Source organism: Macaca fascicularis, chromosome X (assembly GCF_037993035.2).
Source record: "Macaca fascicularis isolate 582-1 chromosome X, T2T-MFA8v1.1".
Lineage (NCBI taxonomy): Eukaryota > Metazoa > Chordata > Mammalia > Primates > Cercopithecidae > Macaca > Macaca fascicularis.
The window spans coordinates 77,737,534-77,759,149 of NC_088395.1; the positions used below are offsets into that span (position 1 = coordinate 77,737,534).

At 41.4% G+C, this 21,616-nt stretch overlaps 2 pseudogenes; both read right to left on the bottom strand.

The window, feature by feature from the left end:
* Nucleotides 1-6,930: 6,930 nt before the first annotated feature.
* On the bottom strand, nucleotides 6,931-7,627 carry LOC107126459 (suppressor of cytokine signaling 5-like; annotated as a pseudogene).
* Nucleotides 7,628-7,782: 155 nt separating this feature from the next.
* Nucleotides 7,783-16,398, bottom strand: LOC102117484 (suppressor of cytokine signaling 5-like; annotated as a pseudogene).
* Nucleotides 16,399-21,616: the final 5,218 nt, after the last annotated feature.

Here is a 21,616-nt window from a genome sequence, read left to right on the forward strand (position 1 = left end):
TCAGAACAATGCCTGTACAGTGAGTATGGCAAAAGGAAATAATGGTCCATGTATACAATGGAACACCATGCACCTGTTAAAATCAATGAGTTGGCCAGGCGCAGTGGCTCACACCTGTAATCCCAGCACTTTGGGATGCCGAAGCGGGCAGATCACCTGAGGTCAGGAGTTCGAGACCAGGCTGGCCAACATGGTGAAACCCCATCTCTACTAAAAATACAAAAAATTAGCTGGGCGTGGCAGCAGGCACCTGTAATCCCAGCTACTTGGGAGACTGAGGAGGAAGAATCGCTTGAACCTTGGAGGCAGAGGTTGCAGTGAGCTGAGATCATGCCACTGCACTCCAGCCTGGGCTACAGAGCAAGACTCCATCTCAAAATAAATAAAATAAAATAAAATAAAATAAAATAAAATAAAATGAGTTAGTGCTATGAGTAGTGAAACAATAAAAATGTCAAAAATATGTTGAAAAGGAAGTTGCAGCACAGTATATAAAATAAAGTTTGGGCCAGGCATAGTAGCTCATGCCCGTAATGAGCTTTGGGAGGCCGATGGGGGGGATCACCTGAGGTCAGGAGTTGGAGACCAGCCTGGCCAACATGGTGAAACCCCGTCTCTACTAAAAATACAAAAATTAGCCAGGCGTGGTGGCACACACCTGTAGTCCCAGCTACACAAGAGGCTAAGGCAGAAGAATAGCTTAAACCCGGGAGGCGGAGGTTGCAGTGAGCCAAGATCATGCCACTACCCTCCAGCCTGGATGACAGAGCGAGACTCTGTCAAAAAAAAAAAAAAAAAAGTTGTGGACAGAGAATGAGATATTGGCATTTTATATTTTCAGATATAGAGTAATTCTGGGAAATGACAAAACCCAGAATGAGGCTAATAAATTTTCTTGCAGAAGTAGAGTGGAGAAGAGCACTAGAAATGGTCAAGGAGCTGTGAAGGTAGAGTGTTGCTCAGCCAGTTCATCCACAGGAGCATTGTGATGGGCTGGGTGGTAGACAGCAGATGCTCGAGTCTCCATAGAATATTAGGAAATATCCAAGAAGGCAATAAATGACTACATTGAGAAGGAATAAAAGGTAATATTGCAAAAGGCATGAGCCTTAAAAGAGAGGCCTTTAATGTGAGGGTTGAAAGCAAAGGTCTAAAAGCAGTGATAAGGAGTAGGAATGATGATGACTTCTGGGAAACAAAAATTACAATGATTAATAACTCTCCAGTATCAGTGAGGTATAAGAAAGCAGGCATTTATGTATGCTTGGTAAGAAGGTACATTAGAAAAACTTTCTGGATAAAAATTTGGCAGTATTTATCAATTTTTTTAATGTTTGTGTCATTTGACTCAGCAGTTCCAAATCCACAAATCTATCCTACAAATATATTTACATGTACCCAAACATGCATGTATTAGCATTTCACAGTGGCATTGTTTGTAAAACTGGAAACAACCTAAATGTTCATCAGTAAGGATATTTGTTCAATCAATTATGTGAGGCTTTCACTCAAGAACCATAGCAATAAAGAGGGCATAGCCTGGGAGAGAAGCCAGGTTTCAGTTAAAGCAAGCAAGTGGAGAGAGAATTCAGTGAGGAAATTTAGGGTACAGTAGAGTCTATCTACAATGGAACCAGTTTTCCAGAAAACATAGTACAAATAATTGGCAAGAGAGGCAATAGTGGGTGGATGATTGAGGGTAAGGAAAAGTGTAGAAGAACAGAAGGAAGCCCAAAGGGGTTCAGGACAGAGTAAACAAAAAGGCAGATGACCAAAAAGACTTGCAGTATTAATTGGTTTTCAGTTAACTGGACTCTTCAGTCTAAAATGCCCTTCCTTGCCCTTGAAAATCCAGGAAACTCCTACTCATTCTTTAAATCTCAGACCAAAAACTATCTTTTCTATGAAGCCTTCCCTGATGGCCTGTGGTCGAATTATGAACAAGTGCCATAGCAGTCCTATTATAGGATTTATTACTTCTGATTAGGAGTATTTAATGTGAAGCTTATGGATAGGCATCAGGGAACATGTCCACGTTTAAAATTGATGCAAAATTATGTGTACATGTGTGCATTTTTCTAGGGGGGAAAGTCCAAAGACTTTTTTTTTTTTTTTTGCAATTTCACGCTGGTAATTTTTCTTTTTTAAAATGTAAGCCACTAATAATTTAAGAAAAATATTTAAACCAAAAGTTGCATATTAATATTATACACAAATTGAAACACAAGTGACTTTTACCACAGTGTATACATGCTTACATAAACTCAAATAGTTACACATTTAAAATAATTTCCATTTAACATATGAAAGTTCTGAAATACATAAAAGCATTAATACTTTCTATAAATCTACAGTTAGAATATCAATTTGCTACAAGCATATAAAAACATCAAGTGCTTTCTTGGAGTTTCCAGTTTCCTCCCTAAAACACAATCTGGTCATAACAACCTGATTGCATATAAAACTTTAAAAGTAGGCTTGGGCCAAGTGTGGTGGCTCACGCCTGTAATCCCAGCACTTTGGGAGGCCAAGGTGGGTGGATCACCTAAGGTCAGGAGTTCGAGACCAACCTGGCCAACATGGTAAAACCCCATCTCTACTAAAAATACAAAAATTAGCTGGGCATGGTGGTGCCCACCTGTAATCTCAGCTACTCCAAAGGCTGAGGCAGGAGAATTGCTTAAAACCAGGAGGCGGAGGTTGCAGTGAGCTGAGATTGTGCCACTGCACTCCCAGCCTGGGCAACAGAGCGAGAGTCCATCTCAAAAAAAAAAAAAAAAAAGTATGTTTGAATGTTCTCAAACACTTTGATATATGTTCTTCAGGGACTTCAATTATAAGCAACAGAAATTATAAGTGACTTCAATCCCCATCTTGCTTTAAAATGGACAAGTCTTTGGTTAAAGTTCTATATTTGTGGCATTTGTTTTCAATTAAGATGGCCCCCAAACCAATAAGTGATACTGATATATTTTTTTTCTTTTCTTTTCTTTTTTTTGAGACAGAGTCTCGTTCTGTCATCCAGGCTGGAGTGCAGTGGCGCAATCTCAGCTCACCGCAAGCTCCGCCTCCCGGGTTCATGCCATTCTCCTGCCTCAGCCTCCCAAGTAGCTGGGACTACAGGCGCCCGCCACCACGCCCGGCTAACTTTTTGTATTTTTAGTAAAGATGGGGTTTCACCGTGTTAGCCAGGATGGTTTCGATCTCCTGACCTCGTGATCCGCCCATCTTGGCCTCCCAAAGTGCTGGGATTACAGGCGTGAGCCACTGCGCCTGGCCGGTACTGATATATTAATAGTTCACGAGACTTGATTTCATCTGCTTCTGATGTGTGGAAGGTTACAGATACTCATTTACTATAATATGTCATTGATAATTTCGATCTTTTACCCGTAAGCAGAGAAATCAATAGATTTATTATTTCTGTCAGTTTTCTGTTATAATCTAAACTGTACAATGATTTTCAGTAACTATACATACTGCTCCACAGTATATGTGACTATGATTGATAAGATGTAGAGCATTAAACTTAGAGTTAACTTATTCTGATAAGTCAATATGAGACTGTACAGTAATTCTACATTATCTATAGTAGGTTGTTAGATAATGCTTATTTTTAAAAACCCTATACCATTCCATTTACAAGAGAAATTGTTGCAAATGTATAAAACAGCAGATATACAAGGAGAACACCAAACATACTTTATTAGCACAAAAAAGCAGCCATAACAAGGCACAGCAAGCAGAAACACACATTAGCAGTCAGAGAGTTAGTGTGGCATACAAATAAAGCTTTTCTTTTTTTGTGGCCTTGGCAATTGCCATAGGGATGTAAAATAATGTTCTGTAGCAGCAGGTAAGGAAACTATGGAGCACTCACCAGTGGTATAGAGCACATTAACAAAAAGACACAAGAATGGATTCAGCTACTTTAGGGCAAAATGTCTAGGACAGAACGGTACATTCAATTCAGTTACTAAGAAGCAAACGCTAGAACTTGATATAACTTCCAAAAGAGCTCACTCAAGTAGTATAACATTCACGTAGTATTCAAGTAATATTACACTCAAGTAGTATTCTAAGTGACAAAGAGGTGTTAAGTAGTTATTTACAGATATAATGGTTGTACAGTACCTTTCAAATCTGCAATTTATGCTTCAGATTTTCCATTGAGAGTAAATTACACTGAAATTCTGTAAATTATACTTAAGCAATTTAGCTATGAGTGTTTACAGAAAAGAGATAAATACTGCCATCCAAATTAGTAATTACAGTTTAACAATAATCTAACATCAGCAACCATTGTAGTTACTATTATCTGATTTGTTTGGGCATCTTCTAGTCTTATTTTCTTCATGATTCACAAAATCATTATGGGTATAGGAGAAGATCCAACTTTTATGAAACAACAATTAGACTACACATTAACTTTTTTTTTTTTTTTTTTTTTTTGACACCAAGTTTCGCTCTTGTTGCCCAGGCTGGAGTGCAGTGGCGCAATCTCGGCTCACTGCAACCTCCGCCTCCCAGGTTCAAGAGATTCTCCTGTCTCAGCCACCTGAGTAGCTGGGATTACAGGCGCCCACCACCACACCCAGCTAATTTTCTGTATTTTTAGTAAAAACAGGGTTTCACCATGTTGGCCAGGCTGGTCTCAAACTCCTGACCTCAGGTGATCTGCCCGCTTTGGCCTCCCAAAGTGCTGGGATTACAGGCATGAGCCACCATGCCCAGTCACATCAACTTTTTAAAAAATCATATGCAAGACTATATTGCAGCAGCTGTTTTAAGTTAAAGCACTCATTTAAAAACTAATACCTGGCTGGGTGCAGTGGCTCATGCCTGTAATCCCAGCACTTTGGGAGGCTGAGGCAGGCAGATCACGAGCTCAGGAGATCGAGATTATCCTGGCTAACATGGTAAAACCCCGTCTCTACTAAAAACACAAAAAATTAGCCAGGCATGGTGGCAAGCGCCTGTAGTCCCAGCTACTCGGGAGGCTGAGGCAGGAGAATCGCTTGAACCTGGGAGGCAGAGGTTGCAGTGAGCTGAGATCGCACCACTGCACTCCAGTCTGGGCGACAGAGCGAGACTCCATCTCGAGGAAAAAAAAAAAAAAAAAACTAATACCTAGGGCCTTTAAATAAAATCCTACTACTAATTTTATAAGTGCAAACTTTTAAGAATTACTATTTAGAAAACCTGGTTTACTTAACAGTATCTTTTGCAGAAGAGAAAAGAGTCTGACTATAAATTACATCAACACGGCCGGGCGCGGTGGCTCAAGCCTGTAATCCCAGCACTTTGGGAGGCCGAGACGGGCGGATCACGAGGCCAGGAGATCGAGAGACGATCCCGGCTAACACGGTGAAACCCCGTCTCTACTAAAAAATACAAAAAAACTAGCCGGGCGAGGTGGCGGGCGCCTGTAGTCCCAGCTACTCGGGAGGCTGAGGCAGGAGAACGGCGTAAACCCGGGAGGCGGAGCTTGCAGTGAGCTGAGATCCGGCCACTGCACTCCAGCCTGGGTGACAGAGCAAGACTCCGTCTCAAAAAAATAAAAATAAAAAATAAATAAATAAATAAATAAATAAATAAATTACATCAACACTTAGGTGAATTGCACTATGCCCTTGTGGCCAGAAAATTACATTTTTTTTTTTCTAAAAGAAAGGCATTATCTTATTTGTATTGGACTTCTAAAGCTTGATTTATAGTAATTATAAACATCACTACTTTTGGAAGGTTATAGAAAAACTCTTAGAAAAAATAATTTCAAACATTAGTCACACTGTTGAAATACTCATCTGATATTAATAATTTGTTCTTCAGTAAGAAATAGAATTCTTCACAGCAAATGCCCCAGAGTTGCCTCACTCAATTACTACAGCCATTAAAAACCAAACTGTTCACTAAATAGGCAAACTTGTTTTGTAGTCTTACTCAACACCTGTAGTTTGTTTTTGTTTTTGTTTCTGTTTTGACAGAGTCTTGCTCCGTCTCCCAGACTGAAGTGCAGTGGAGCAATCTCGGCTCACTGCAACCTCCACCTCCCAGGTTCCAGCACTTCTCCCACCTCAGCCTCCCCAGTAGCTAGGATTACAGGCGCCCGCCACCACACCCGGGTAATTTTTTGTATTTTCAGTAGAGATGGGGTTTCACCACGTTGGCCAGGCTGGTCTCGAACTCCTAAGCTCAAGTGATCCGCCTGCCTCAGCCTCCCAAAGTGCTGGGATTACAGGCGTGAGCCACTGTGCCCGGCCTGAACACCTGTACTTCTATCCTCTGTTGTTCCACTAGGAATCATGTTTATCTGGGTAAGTAACAGAAGGTTGCATCTGACAGATACTAACACTAACCTTACATACTGTATGAAAAAACCTAGCACCATTATAGGTATATGTCTGATGCACATGAAAGCAGACCAGGTTCACACCCTTTGGGGACAGGAGAGTTTACTTTGCCTTGACTGGTTCTCGTTCTAACCAGCAAACCCAAAATTTGTGTTTATAATAATACTCTTTTTAAAAATCCTGTAACATTGATGGTAAAGGAGGCCCATTAATTCCATCATATGTAGTGCACCTGCAGATTACTGTACAACAGATATACTACAGCTAAAAAGGAAAGCCCTGTCTAGTAATATAGTAAGCAACGGTTCAAAAAACATGCAATAACTGGGATCTTTATAATGTTCTTTTTTATTATACTTTAAGTGCTGGGACACATGTATAGAACATCCAGGTTTATTACATAGGTATACATGTGCCATGGTGGTTTGCTGCACCCATCAACCCATCATCTACATTAGGTATTTCTGCTAATGCTATCCCTCCCCTCGCTCCCCACCCCCCAACAGGCTCCGGTGTGTGATGTTCCCCCACACCCCGCTCCCCGCCATGTCCATGTGTTCTCATTGTTCAACTCCCACTTATGAATGAGAACATGCGGTGTTTGGTTTTCTGTTCCTGTGTTAGTTTGCTGAGAATGATGGTTTCCAGCTTCATCCATGTCCCTGCAAAGGACATGAACTCATCCTTTTTTTATGGCTGCTATAATGTTCTTAAAGTCCTGTTATAGTGGAGGAGTGAAATAAACAGGGGTCATGGGCATCAAAACCAAAGTTCTGATTACTGCTCAATTCAGGCCTGCAGGGATCTGTTGTAGCCCCAGAAGTTCACAGAGAAGAGGCAGTCCCTTTGCCCAGCGTCCCTGAGCAAAATGTGTCTTCGCGTTTCCCTTCTAGAAGGGCTTCTGTTTCATAACGATCCATCACTCTCCAATAACAAGGATTCCCTGTAATCTGAAGCAATGTATGTAATCAGTCTGTGTGTGGACTTCCCAAGCTCCCTGTCTGCTAACATGGGCATGTACCTCATGCTGCTTCTGCCCTCCATGGCTGCAAACACAGGGTGGCTGTATCCTCTTTCAGGTCACAATTAGCATGTGGAACTGCAGAACTGTCCCCACTTATTTCAGTCGTTCTAGGAGCTAACTTTTGTCCCAGTTTATATAATGGATTAACCTGTGCAGTCGCTTCAAATGTATGTATTTGTGCATCGGGAGGGGGATCAACCCCTTCTTCAATACTAAGCGGTTTTCTCTCTCTAAACTATCTTCATCTTCTATAGAAACTAAATATGGGGCTGGGTGAGGTGGCTCACACCTGTAATCCCCGTACTTTGGAAGGCCGAGGTGTGCTGATCACCTGAGGTCAGGAGTTCAAGACCAACCTGGCCAACACGGCGAAAACCCGTCTCTACTAAAAAATACAAAAATTAGCTGGGCGTAGTGGCGGGCATCTGTAATCCCAGCTACTCAGGAGGCTGAGGCAGGAGGATCGCTTGAACCCGGGAGGCGGAGGTTGCAGTGAGCCAAGGTTGTAGTGAGCCAAGATTACACCACTGCACTCCAGCCTGGGCAATGGATCCGTCTCAAAAAAAGAAGAAAAAAAAAAACCCCAAAGACGGATCAAATGCATCAAAAAATGTTGAATGTGGGCTCACAGGAGCTGTATGCTGTTTAATCAAATGCCATTTGGGGGCTAAATCTGAGCCAGCAGGAAAAGGGCATTTCTCCAGCATTAATTCAGAAAGAGATTTTTCTTTAATTGGAAAAGAGAGGCTTTGACTGCTTGTTATAAGTTCTCATGGGAAAACACAAGCCCACAGTATCCTGCAGCCTGTCTCAGAGAGCGACTTCCCTACGGTTCTTCTGGTTCTTCTGGAAACACTGTCCGTGTCCTATACAGAGCTTAGCACCTCTCTTTCCTTTGAAGTCCACTTTGAGTTCTACCAAGCTTTTTATCAGTATCCAATGAATCCTGGGTCATTGTAACAGAAATGTTTCTCTTACCACCCCATGGAGCATGTCAAAAGTAGGAATCTCTTCGTGCAAGTCTTGTTCCTGGGGTAACACAAAAATCATTATCCTTTTTGATACTTATTTCAACAATTTGAGGGATTTCAGTGGCACAATGTTGGTTTCTCCTTGAAGAATTCTTTGAAGGGCCTGGCGTGCCAGGTGTAAAGCAACATTTTCTCTTAAGGGACTACTTTGTTGCTGAGCAGCTGAGTCTCCTATATTGATGCTTTTTGTTTTTGACAAATATCTGTCAGAGTTGATATCCACATTTTCACTATGGCTTACTCCCTCACGACTGAAGACATTCTGTTACCTGTATTTGAAGTTATTCCACATTTCTCCCACTTTATCCACTGATTATAAAAATCATTCAGGGTGTGTGGGGCAGCCTCATTCAAGGCATCTGCAGCAAGGCAGGATGGGCAGAGGCCGCAGTCACTGACAGGTTAAGTCCACCTGCCTTCTGGTGCCACCTGTCCCCTCCGACTGCCCAGAAAGTGCAGCCTGGCTTCCTCCTGACAGAGCTCAGGGACCCCAGCTCCACTGCTTGCTCCCGCCAGGCCCCCATCCATTCCCCAGCCACCTCCCCTTCTTCACCCATTTTCCCTCCCCCTACAACCCCCCACTCCCAAGTCCACAAGTTTTGTTTTTCTGTTTTTGTTGTTGTTTGAGACAAGGTGTTGCTCTGTTGCCTAGGCTGAAGTGCACTCAGCCTCAACCTCCTGGGCTCAAACGATCCTCCTACATCAGCCACTTGAGTAGCAGGGACCACAGGCACATGCTGCCACACCCAGCTAATCTTTTTATTTTTTGTAGAGATGAGGTCTCTCACTATGTTGCCCAGGCTGAAGTCCACCATTTTTAATGAAATGCTGGAACACTTATTGTGGTGTAATTTGCTCATCAAACATTTCCTGAGCACTTACTATATGTCAGGCACTGCAAATATAGAGATGAAACAAAAATGTCCCTACACTCAAAAAAGTTTACAGGCCAGGCGCAGTGGCTCAGGCCAATAATCCCAGCACTTTGGGAGGCCGAAGCAGGAGAATCACTTGAGACTGACCAGGAGTTCAAGACCAGCCTGGGCAGCACAGTCAGACCTCGTCTCTCCAAAAAAAAAAAAAAAAAAGAAAGAAAAAAAAGTGTTAATAGCTGCAGTGAGGTTGAGGCTGCAATAAGGCATGGTTGCGCCACTGCACTCCAGCCTGGATGACAGCAAGACCCTGTCTCAAAAAAAAAACAAAAGTTGACAGATGAGAAAGAAAGAGAAGTAAACACAGGATTACAAAATAATGTAAAACATAAAAGAAGCCTAAATAAAAGGAGAGACATATCATTAATGAAAACTTTAATAAATAGAGGGATATATTATGTTGGGAAAATTTAATAATGTAAAGATATCCACTCTCCCCAAATTAAGCTGAAATTTCAACATAATCTCAACTAAAATCTCAACAAGATTTTTTTGGAGAATATTTTGGCTGATTCTAAAAATCCTTGTAGAAGGAAAAGTGAACTAGTTAGGCAAGAAATGTCTGAAAACAAGAGGGAAGACTTTATCAGGTATCAAAATTATGATAAAGCTATAGCAGTAATATAAAAAGTGTAATTTTGGCGTAAGAACAAACATCAGTGAAACAAAATAGATGGTCCAGAAACAGATTTGTGTGTATAAGGGAATTGGGTATATAATAAAGGTGGCATTTCAAGTCGTTGGAGAAAGTAAACAGTATTGTGATGATTACCTATTAGGTTGGTGCAAAATAAATTTGCCATTTTTAATGGCAAAAACTGTAATAACTTTGCACCAACCCAATATTTGAAAAAAAATTAAGTTACAGCAATATCTCATACCATTCACAAAAGTAACTTCTAAACAGTTTAAAGAATTAAAACCAGCCAGTCGTAGTGGTTCATACTTGTAATCCTAGGACTTCGGGAGGCTGAGGTGAGAGGATCACTAGAGCCCAGGAGTTCAAGACCAGTCTGGACAACATGGCAAAACCCCATCTCTTCAAAAAATACAAAAAAATTAGCCAGGCGTGGTGGCCTGCGCCTGTAGTCCCAGCTACTTACGAGGCTGAGGTGGGCGGATCACCTGGGCCCAGGAGGTCGAGGCTGTGGTGAGCCATGATCATGCCACTGCACTCTAGCCTGGACAACAAAGTGAGATTCTGTCTCAATAAATAAATAAATAAATAAATAAATAAAAGTAAATAGGCCAGGCGTGGTGGCTCACACCTATAATTGCAACACTTTGGGAGGCCAAGGCGAGCGGATCACCTGAGGTCAGGAGTTCGAAACCAGCCTGGCCAACATGGTGGAACCCTGTCTCTACTAAAAATACAAAAATTAGCTGGACGTGGTGGCGGCACCTGTAATCCCAGCTGCTCGGGAAGCCGAAGCAGGAGAATCACTTGAACCTGGGAGTGGGAGGTTGCAGTGAGCCAAGATCACGCCACTACACTCCAGCCTGGGTGACAGAGCGAGACTGCGTCTCAAAAAACAAAATAAATAAATAAATACTAGTAATAATAAATAGGCCAGGCGCGGTGGCTCATGCCTGTAATTGCAGCATTTTGGGAGGCCGAGGCAGGCGGATCACCTGCGGTCAGGAGTTCGAGACCAGCCTGGCCAACATGGTGAAACTCCATCTCTACTGAAAATACAAAAATTAGCTGGGCATGGTACCACAGGCCTGTAATCCCAGCTACTCGGGAAGCTGAGGCGGGAGAATCACTTGAACTGGGAGGCAGAGGTTGCAGTGAGCCGAGATCACGCCACTGCACTCCAGCCTGGGCGACAGAGTGAGACTCCGTCTCAAAAATAATAATAAATAAAAATAAATAAAAGAAGCCCGTCTCAAAAGCTTATATACTATATGATTACATGACAGGTTTGAAAAGGCAAAACTATAGTGACAGAAAACAGGCAGTGATTACTGGGAAGTAGAGGGGAGGAGTAGGCTATAAAGGAGAACTGGGAATTTTTTGAGGTGATGAAACTATTCTATATCTTCACTGTATTGGTTGTTATATGACTTTTTTTTTTTTTTTTTTTTTTTTTGAGACGGAGTTTCACTCTTGCTGCCCAGGCTGGAGTGAAATGGCGCGATCTCAGCTCACCACAACCTCCGCCTCCTGGGTTCAAGCCATTCTCCTGCCTCAGCCTCCTGAGTAGCTGGGATTACAGGCATGCACTACCACGCCCGGCTAATTTTGTATTTTCAGTAGAGACGGGGTTTCTCCATGTTGGTCAGGCTGCTCTCCAACTCCCGACCTTAGGTGATCCACCTGCCTCGGCTTCCCAAAGTGCTGGGATTACAGGCATGAGCCACCATGCCCGGCCAGTTGTTTCTTTATGCATTTGTCAGCACCTGCAGAAACATATACTCAAGATGAATTTTACTATATGTAAGTTTACCTTAATTAAGAAATGAAAAAGTGTATAATCCCAGCACACACCCATGCATCTATGCGTGCATGAACATACACACACATTTAGAAATGTATGAGAACGAACACACAAGGACATTTTCAGAGGTGATGGACATGTTCATTATCTCGATTGTGGTAATAGTTTCATGGGTGTGTACATATGTCCAAATTCATCAAATTATATACTTTGAGGATGTGCAGTTTAGTGTACATCAATTATACCTCAATAAAGCTGTAAGAAAAAGGGGGGAAGAAACACATGAGAAGAAAATATAAATGAACATGCTTAAAACCTTGGAGCAAGAACACTTAAGACTAAAAAAGCAAAAGCTGGGCCAGGTGCAGTGGTTCATGCCTATAATCCCGGCACTTTGGGGGCCAAGGCGGGCAGATCACTTGAAGTCAGGAGTTAGAGACCACCCTGGGCAACATAGTGAGATCCCATCTCTACAAAAATAAATTTTTTTTTAATTAGCCAGGTATAGTGGCATGTGCCTATGGTCCCAGCTACTGGGGAAGCTGAGGTGGGAGGATTGCTTGAGCCCAGGAGTTCAAGGTTACAGTGAGCTATGATTGCACCACTATACTACAACCTGGGCAACAGAATGAGACTTGTCTCTATGAAAAAACAACAAAAAAGTAAAAGCCATAAAGAAAAGGAATAATGTATCTGACTACATCAAAATTTAAAGTTAATAAACATGAAAAAATACTTAAATTCACTAATAATCAGAAAACTGTGAATAAAGAGGAGATATTTTTTGCCTGACAGACTAACAAAAGTTTAAGAGATTGATATCAAGTGTTGGCAGGAGTGTAGGGAAGTAGGTACTCTCATATACCATCTTAGTTTTCATTTTTTTGAATATCATTTCTGGCACAAAAAAAGGACTCATATACCATTGTTAGAAGTATTTGGCCTTTTTGAAGAGCAATTTTGCAGTAATAAAATGTAAAATGTACATACCCTTTGATCCAGTAACCCAGTAATTCTACTCTTCAGTACCTACCTTAGAGAAACATTGTCCATAAAAAAGAGTTAATGGCAAACAACCACCCCAAACTGGAATCCACTTCAATCAGTGCTTCTCAAAACTATCTGTGGTAACCAGGTGCAGTGGTTCACTCCTGTAATCCCAGCACTTTGGGAGGCCAAGGTGGGAGGACTGCTTGGGGCCAGGAATTCGAGACCAGCCTGGGCAACACAGCAACATCCCATCTTCAGTAAAAAACCAAAATGAAAACCATGTGTGGCAAAAGATCAGGGATTTTGTTTTTTTTGTTTGTTTGTTTTTTGTTTGAGACAGGATCTTGCTCTTTTTCCCAGGCTGGAGTGCAGTGGTATGATGATAGCTCACTGCAGCCTTGACCTCCCAGGCTCAAATAATCCTCCTGCCTCAGCTTCCTGAGTAGCTAGGACTATAGGCACATGCCACCATGCCCAGATAATTTTTAAAATTTTTTGTAGAGATGAGACCTCACTTGGTTGCCCAGGCTGGTCTCAAGTGATCCTTCTGCCTGGACCTCCCAAAATGCTGGGATTACAGGCATGAGCCACCACACCTGAGCCAGTTTGGGTTTTTGTTGTTGTTGTTGTTGTTGTTGTTGTTGTTGTTGTTGTTTGGGTAAATTTGCAATCCATCACGGACTGATATCTTTGTAAAGAAAAAACAAATTACTAGAAAAGTGATCATTCACTTAGATGTCATGGCCACATGGAATTGCTATAAAAGGTTTTAAATGCCTATCCTCGGTTCCTATACTTATCTCCTTGTGTACAGGTGATAGTTCACGACTGGCACCAGCCTATGGAATACAGTTTGAGTAGCACTGATATAAATGTCCATCAGAAGGGAAGTGAGAACTACTATATGACCCAACAATTCCACTTCTGGATATATACCCAAAAGAATTGAAGGCAGAAATGTAAACAGATATCTGTATACCTATATTCATAGTAGCATTGTTCACAATAGACAAAAGGTGGAAACAACCCAAGTGTCCTTGACAGATGAATGGACACACAAAACGTGGTATGTATGTATGTATATACACACACTTTGGAATATTACTCAACCTACAACATGATTGAACCTTGAACACATTATGCTAAGTGAAACAAGCCAGTCATGGCCTGGCACAGTGGCTCCTGCCTGTAATCCCAGAATTTTGGGAGGTCAAGGCAGGCAGATCATTTGTGTTCAGCCTGGTCAACAGGTTGAAACTCCATCTCTACTAAAAATACAAAAATCAGCCAGGTGTGGTGGAGCGTGCCTATAGTCCCAGCTACTCTGGAGGCTGAGGTGGGAGAATTGCTCGAACCCAGGAGGCGGAGGCTGCAGTGAGTAGAAATCACACCACTGCACTCCAGCATGGGCAACAGAGTGAGACTCCATCTCAAAAAAAAAGAAATAAGCCGGTCACGAAAATACAAATACCATATGGTTCCACTTATATAAGGTTACCTATAATAGTCAAATTCATAGAAACAGAAAATAGAAAGGTGGTTGCTAGGGCTGGGGGAGGGGACAATGGGGAGTTATTGTTTTGAGTTTCAGTTTGGAAGATGAAAAAAGTCTGGAGATGGATGGTGGTAATGGTTATATAACAATGTAAATGTACTTAATGCCACTGAAATGTTTCCTTAAAAATGGTTAAAATGGTAAATTTTGTTACATATACATTTACAATAATATATGTGTGATATACTCAACCAAAACATCCCAACAGATCAAATGTAAAGGCAGATATGAGACTCCAGATGTCTGGAGTATTATTATTATTAAGCCAGACATTAATGAGACTTGCTAAAAAAAAAAAAAAAAAAAAAAAAAAAAAAAAAAAAAAATTTTACTCTTCTCAATAATATTTCTTGCTTTGGAAAAGTTATTTTGCTTTTTTTTTTTCTTTTTTGAGACAGAGTCTCGCTCTTGTCACCCAGGCTGGAGTGCAATGGTGCAACCTCTGAAACCTCCGCCTCCCGGGTTCAAGCAATTCTCCCACCTCAGCCTCCCGAGTAGCTGGGATTACAGGTGTGTGCCACCACACCCAGCTAATTTTTGTATTTTTAGTAGAGATAGGGTTTCACCATGTTGGCCAGGCTGTTCTCGAACTCCTGACCTCAGGTGATCCGCCTGTCTCAGCCTCCCAAAGTGCTGGGATTACAGGTGTAATCCCAGTTTTAATTTCTGGGATTAAAACCGCCACACCCGGCCAGTTTTAATTTCATTGAATAGAGAGAGCCATAAACCTACATAAACAAATTCTGTTAGGAATGTCAAGGGGTCCTGCAATCAAAAAGTTTGCGAACCACTGCACTAGAGAAACTGTCATGTTCAGGAATGTTTATAGGAGTACCACTTGCAAAAGCAAAATATTGAAAAAATCTAGTAGTCTATCAATAAGGAAATTGTTAAATAAACTGTTTTATAGCCATACTATGGCATAATACATCACTTTTTTAAAAAAGAAGTAAATCTGCCCGGGTGCGGTGGTGGTTCACACCTGTAATCCCAGCACTTTGGGAGGCCAAGGCGGTTGGATCACTTGAGGTCAGGAATTTGAGACCAGCCTGGCAAACATGGTGAAACCCTATCTCTACTAAAAAATAAAATAATATAAAATAAAAGTAAACCTATATGTACCAAAATAAAAATGTTTCCAAAACACTGAATGAAAAAACTTGTGGGGTATGTACAGTAGGGTATAATTTTTGTTAAAATAAAAATACAACACAATGTAGTTTCTATGATAACTAGAAAAAAAGACCTGGAAGGCTGCCAGGATACACACCAAACTGTTAATAGCAGTTACTCTGGGGAAGAGGGAAAGAGGACAAGGATTGTGGGTAATGGCCAAAGTGTTAGCCCCATATATGTATAGTGTTTTGATTTTTTTTTTTTTTTTACAAGGAGAATGTACTGGTGTAATTAATTAGAAAAATAAATAAAAGCAACAAGGTCAAACCCACTGACATTGAGGAAGGGGACTTTCTGAGTACAGGCTGTAAGGGCTAATCTACTTACTGCAGTGGTCTTAGAGCTGATGAGTCTAGGAAGGAGCCACAAGGGGTGAAATCAGGCAACAGAGGCGGCGGCTGGCTGAAATGGTGGAGGCCACCTAGACGGCGGAACTTTCTGGGTCACACACTTCCTGCTCCCTTCCTGAGACTTAATACAAAAAAGGCCTTCACAGCCGCAGAGCGCAGCCTCTCCCGCTTCCGCCGCGAATCGGGTCACAATGCTCGCAATGAAGAACTTCATCCTGAGGCCCGCAAAGTATTGTCCCATTCCCTGGTCCCTGATCCCCACTCCCCAGGCCCATGACTTCAATGGCCCCATCCCAGGAAGAGCTCCGGGCTGGCGTTTGTGGAACGAAACCGACAGCCTAAGGCAGGACATTCCTAAGGGCTGGACAAGCGGACTACGGCCTCATTCACCGCGGCACAACCAGAGACATTCTGAGACGCCAGAAGTGTGACCATGACCGGGGTAGAGGATACCTAGGTTGCAGGAAAGCGCAGTTACCAACTCCGAGGAAACCGGCTGACAGCTCCAGGGGCGAGGGCAGGCCTCACTTTCGAAAGCAGTGCCATAGCGTTTCTATTGGTCTTCCATTCCAGCCAACCAGCAGGTTTCCCTGTGTTCTACCCCTCAACTAAGAGGCCAATCAGAAGAGGGTATGTGCTTCCCATTGCGTACGACCAATTAAGGCTTATTTCTGACTAACACGTGGACAGCCAACCAGAAGGCCTGGTAATCTGACCTCTTATTATGGTCACCATCACGGTCTTGGTCCCCATCCTTGTTCCATCCCTGCATGGAATCAAAGGTATGGATCTGGGAGAAATAACTAGACGGGGGTCCAAGCTGGAGGGATGGTGGCTCAAGAGACCAAGTTATATTTCCCCGAGTATCAAAGCAGGTTGGCCATGAGATCAGAAGAGCATGTAGTTGAGCTGTCAGTACTGCTCTGGGCTTGACCTAAAGTAATGACAATCTGAAAAAGGTACTGGTTGTGAGAGCGCCTCAGATAATGTTGCTTTGTCACTAGACTAATCGCTTCATCTTCCCCCAGAGTCAGATGGGAAGAAACTTACACTCAGGGCCTTTAATTAAGTGTGATGGTTTATTTATGGTGAAGAGTGGTCAGTATCCTCAATTAGCAACAATAGATACTGCCTCTAGAACGACCAAAAGTAAATGTGTGGGGAAACTAAAACCTGACAGTGGTATCATTACAACTAAACATACCAGAAAACGCAAATTAAAACCATGAAATACGATTTTCACCAAATAGTTTGGATAATTATCAATTGTTTAAATTTTTACCACTTTTGCAAGTAAACTTTTTGTGAACAGAATTTCCCCACTTTGGGTGGGGAAACATTCTCATTTGCTGTCACTGGAAGCCTAAACTGCATTCTTTAAGAAAACAATTTCGCTTTAGCTATCAAAATGTAAAATGAGGCCAGGCACAGTGGCTCATGCCTGTAATACCAACACTTTGGGAGGCTGAGGCAGGAGAATTGTTTGAAGCCAGGAGTTCGAGACCAACTTGGGCAACAAAGTGAGACCACCCCCTCCCCCATCTCTACACACACACACACACACACACACACACACACACACACACACACACACAGTAAAAGGCGCACACTTTTTGACCCAGCAATTCCTTCTCTCAAAATCTATCCTACAGAAATATTTATACGCTGGAGCAAGGTTATATGTAGCATTATTTATAATAGTGAATGATTGGAGACAAATTTGCATCAATAGGTGAATCATTAAATTGTGATACAACCATACCATGAAATATTATGCAGTCATTTTTTAAATGAGGTAAATTTCCAGGTATTAATGCAAGAGGAAGTCCAGAATACAATGCAAAGTGAAAAAAAGTTGCAAAACGGTACATATAATATCCCATTTTGTTTAAAAAAACCTATATACAAATGTGTGGGTATTCGTATATGTATATATGTGTATATTAATATATAAACACACACAGAACAACATCTGGGAAGACACGCACCAAATTAAGTTATTCTTGGAGAATGGGAGTGGTGAGAGGGACTAAGGAAAAATCTTTCACTTTTTACTTTACACATTTATGTTTTGCTTGAATTTTATTGACTGGCTTTAATAATTTTTGAATTTTTATCACCACAATGAAACATTTTAACAAAATAGGCACTTTTGTAATCAGATCAATAGAGTTATAATGTATGTGTTTTAAATAAAAATAGCTCCATGGGGGCTGGGTGCTGTGGCTCACACCTGTAATCAATCACAGCACTTTGGGAGGTCGAGGTGGGAAGATCACAAGGTCAGGAATTCGAGACCAGCCTGGCCAATATGGTGAAACCCCGTCTGTACTAAAAATACAAAAATTAGCCGGGCGTGGTGGCGTGCCCCTGTAGTCCCAGCTACTCTGGAGGCTGAGGCAGGAGAATCGCTTGAACCTGGGAGGCAGAGGTTGCAGTGAGCCGAGATCATATCACTGCACTCTGGTCTGGGCGACAAAGCAAGACTCCGTCTCAAAATAATAAATAAATAAATAACTCCATGGGGTGACTACTTCATTTTAAAATTTCAGCTAGAAGACCTAGGATACAATTAGGACAACCGTAAACCAAATCAACTCTGAGTTTCAATGGGGTTATACTCATGACTTGATATAACAGGATGTGGGCAAACAAAATCTAATCAGGATAATCGTTCATTTCTGGAAGAGAAAACTAACTACACTACAACAAACTCCATCATATGCAGGAAAAATTGTGCTTTCACTTTTTTGGTGGCATCACCTCCAATGTTTACTCAACTCCTTGGCAAGGGTGGGAAATCATAAAAAGCTAGAGATTTAAGATACCTCAGAGATCATTTAGTCAAAATCCCTCATTTAGTCGAAATCCCTCATTGTATAGTTCAGAAAACAGGCCTAAAATGGTGAAGCAATTCAACTAAGGTCCTACAGCTAGCTATATAGCCAATTTTAGAAGTCAGGTTTCTATTCCAGGCCTGGTACTCTTTCTGTTTCTTTTCAGATCTTCCTGAGTCTTCAGTATGATGAAAGTATGAAGTATTTTTAAATTTTATGATTAGACATCCCTATATTTAAATGTTACAACCAAAATGCATAACAAAATTAAAATGTATATGCCTCCATTAGTACAGATGATGAAAAGTTCACTGTATCTAGACAAAAAATATTGGTATAACATTCTCTTCAAAAGTAATACATAAATCAGGCCAGGTGCAGTGGCTTACGCCTGTAATCCCAACACTTTGGGAGGTCGAGATGGGCAGATCACTTGAACTCAGGAGTTTGAAACCAGCCTGGTCAACGTGGTGAAACCTCCGTCTCTAACAAAAATACAAAAATTAGCCGGGTATGATGGCGCCACGCCTGTAGTCCCAGCTACTCGGGAAGCTAAGGCAGGAGGATCGCTTGAACCTGAACCTGGGAGGCAGAGATTGCAGTGAGCTGAGATCACGCCACTGCACTCCAGCCTGGGCAACAGTGTGAGACTCCACCTCAAAAAAAAAAAAAAAAAAAATCTAACTGTATTTTACTGTTTACCTAAGAACTACTGTTTTATCCCAATTTCTAACTGTTCTTCAACTGGCACTGCCTCTTAACCCTTTATCTTCAGTTTCTTTATAAAGTAGTTGATGACCTATATAAAAACACTTAAAACCACCATAGGAAACACCTATTTAAAGGAAGCCTGCAGTGATTTGAAGAATTCTTTTTTGATGTTGACAATTATCCCTGGTTTATCTGTTTTATAAGGAACGAGTTCTCTGTTTTTAAATGCATAGACAGAGAGACAGGGTATGGAGAGAAGAAATAAAATAGGCAACAACTGGTTTTTGTACAAACAAGGTAAAAAAAGAAGATAAGAATGAGGGGTGGTGGGTGGTCAGGAAGGGAGTGGCAGAGAACCACATGCTAAATTAGTCACCAAGACTTTATATTTCAAAAGTAAACTCAAATACTAAGATATATAAATGGAATAACAACTACCTAACCTTCAGGCTGTAATTAAAGTGTTGTCCAATTTAAGACTCTACAACCTGAGGACATGTGAGGGCCTTGGAGAGATTTCAGAATAAAAAAAAAGATAAAAGAGTTAAAAATGAGCCAAGTAAGGAAAAATTAGAACTTATTATATCTAAGAAGAGAATACTAAGGGTGACTCAACAGTTTTCAAGGATATGAAGAAATATCCATTTCAGTGAGCAGCTGTTCTACATTTCCACAGAAGAAAGTAATTTTACTTAAATTATTACAGCATATATTTCAACATATAAGTAGGAATATCTTCAACATAAAAGTATCTCATGTAGGATAACTATCAAACAACTCCAAAGAAGCCTGAATGTTATCCACCTCTCCCACCTTTACTGGCTTAATTCCTTGTCTCAAAGAATGGGTCAAAGGGTAGATAAGGCATCTTTGGAATGTGAAGATTTAGACTTCTTTTGGGTCTAGCTATATTTAAAATTTTTTGTTAGCCTCTGTCCCCCAGGTTCCAGCATAAGGTTAAGCCCTTTCTGCACTATAGATAAAGGGGATTAATTAGCAGTAAACATGCAAATACCTGTGTAAATTAGAATTCCTTATCAAAGAAAAGTATGCTTCTCCTCAGTGTTAATGGGTAACAGGGTTTGGATTTAGGGTTCTTGCCCGGCCCAGTTCATGTGCCAAAATGGCCAATTTGACATCCAAGAGAGATTTACCTGGCCTGATATTTTAAAAAAAGAAAAAGACTGGACAACTAACCAGATGTCCCTGAATCTCTTACTTTGTCTCTAGCATTTTCCTGTCTTGTATAGACCTCTCTTCATTTTGTTTTGAGGCTGGAGTGCAGTGGTACACTCCTCATGGCTCACTCCTCAACCTCCTGGGCTCAAGCAATCCTCTGGCTTCAGCTTCCCAAGTAGCTGGGACTATAGGCATGTGCCACCATACCTGGCCAGATTTTTAATTTTTTTTTTGTAGAGATGAGATCTCACTCAGTTGCCCAGGCTCGTCTCCAACTCCTGGACTCAAGCAATCCTCCCAAAGTGCTGGTATTACAGGCATAGGCCACCACACCCATCTAAACATCTCTTCAACTGAACTCTTAAGGTCTACGAAAAAAGAGAATGTAATATCATATTTTACTTGTACCACAACCACTCCACCCTATCCCCAGCCCTGCTGTTAGCATAGGACCGGACACAGAAGACTATTAGCACTTGTTAAATGAGTTGTCATCTGTCCAAATTTTTGTTAACACTTTATTTTATAGCTGCTTTTCTATTTATTCTGCAGTTCATTCTCAACACTGCTGCCTACGAAGGTTGCATCTCTCTTTACCCTTACTTTCCTTTATTTCACAGAAATACCCATTCTTCCCTATCCCCTCAGATATTTTTAGTCATCTCATTCATGAACTACCAGAAACCTCAACTTCCTCACAGCCCCCACTCTTCTGCTTAGAACCAAATACTGCTAAGTAATATTAATTTCCTTTTTTTTTTTCTTTTGAAATTTTTTGTAGAGACAGTGTCTCACTCTGTTGCCCAGGCTGGTTTCAAGCTCCTGGGCTCAAGCAATCCTCCTGCCTCAGCCTCCCAAAATGCTGGGATTACAGGCATGCATAAGCCAACTACATTCAGCCTTAATTTGCTAATGTTTTAAACGCATCACTTTCTATACCTTCTTTCCATGTTGAACTACATTAAAACTAGCTTTGATTTTCTAAATGACAAGACTGCTACCTCCTCTCATTCCAACCCTTGCCAAAACCCTCTCTG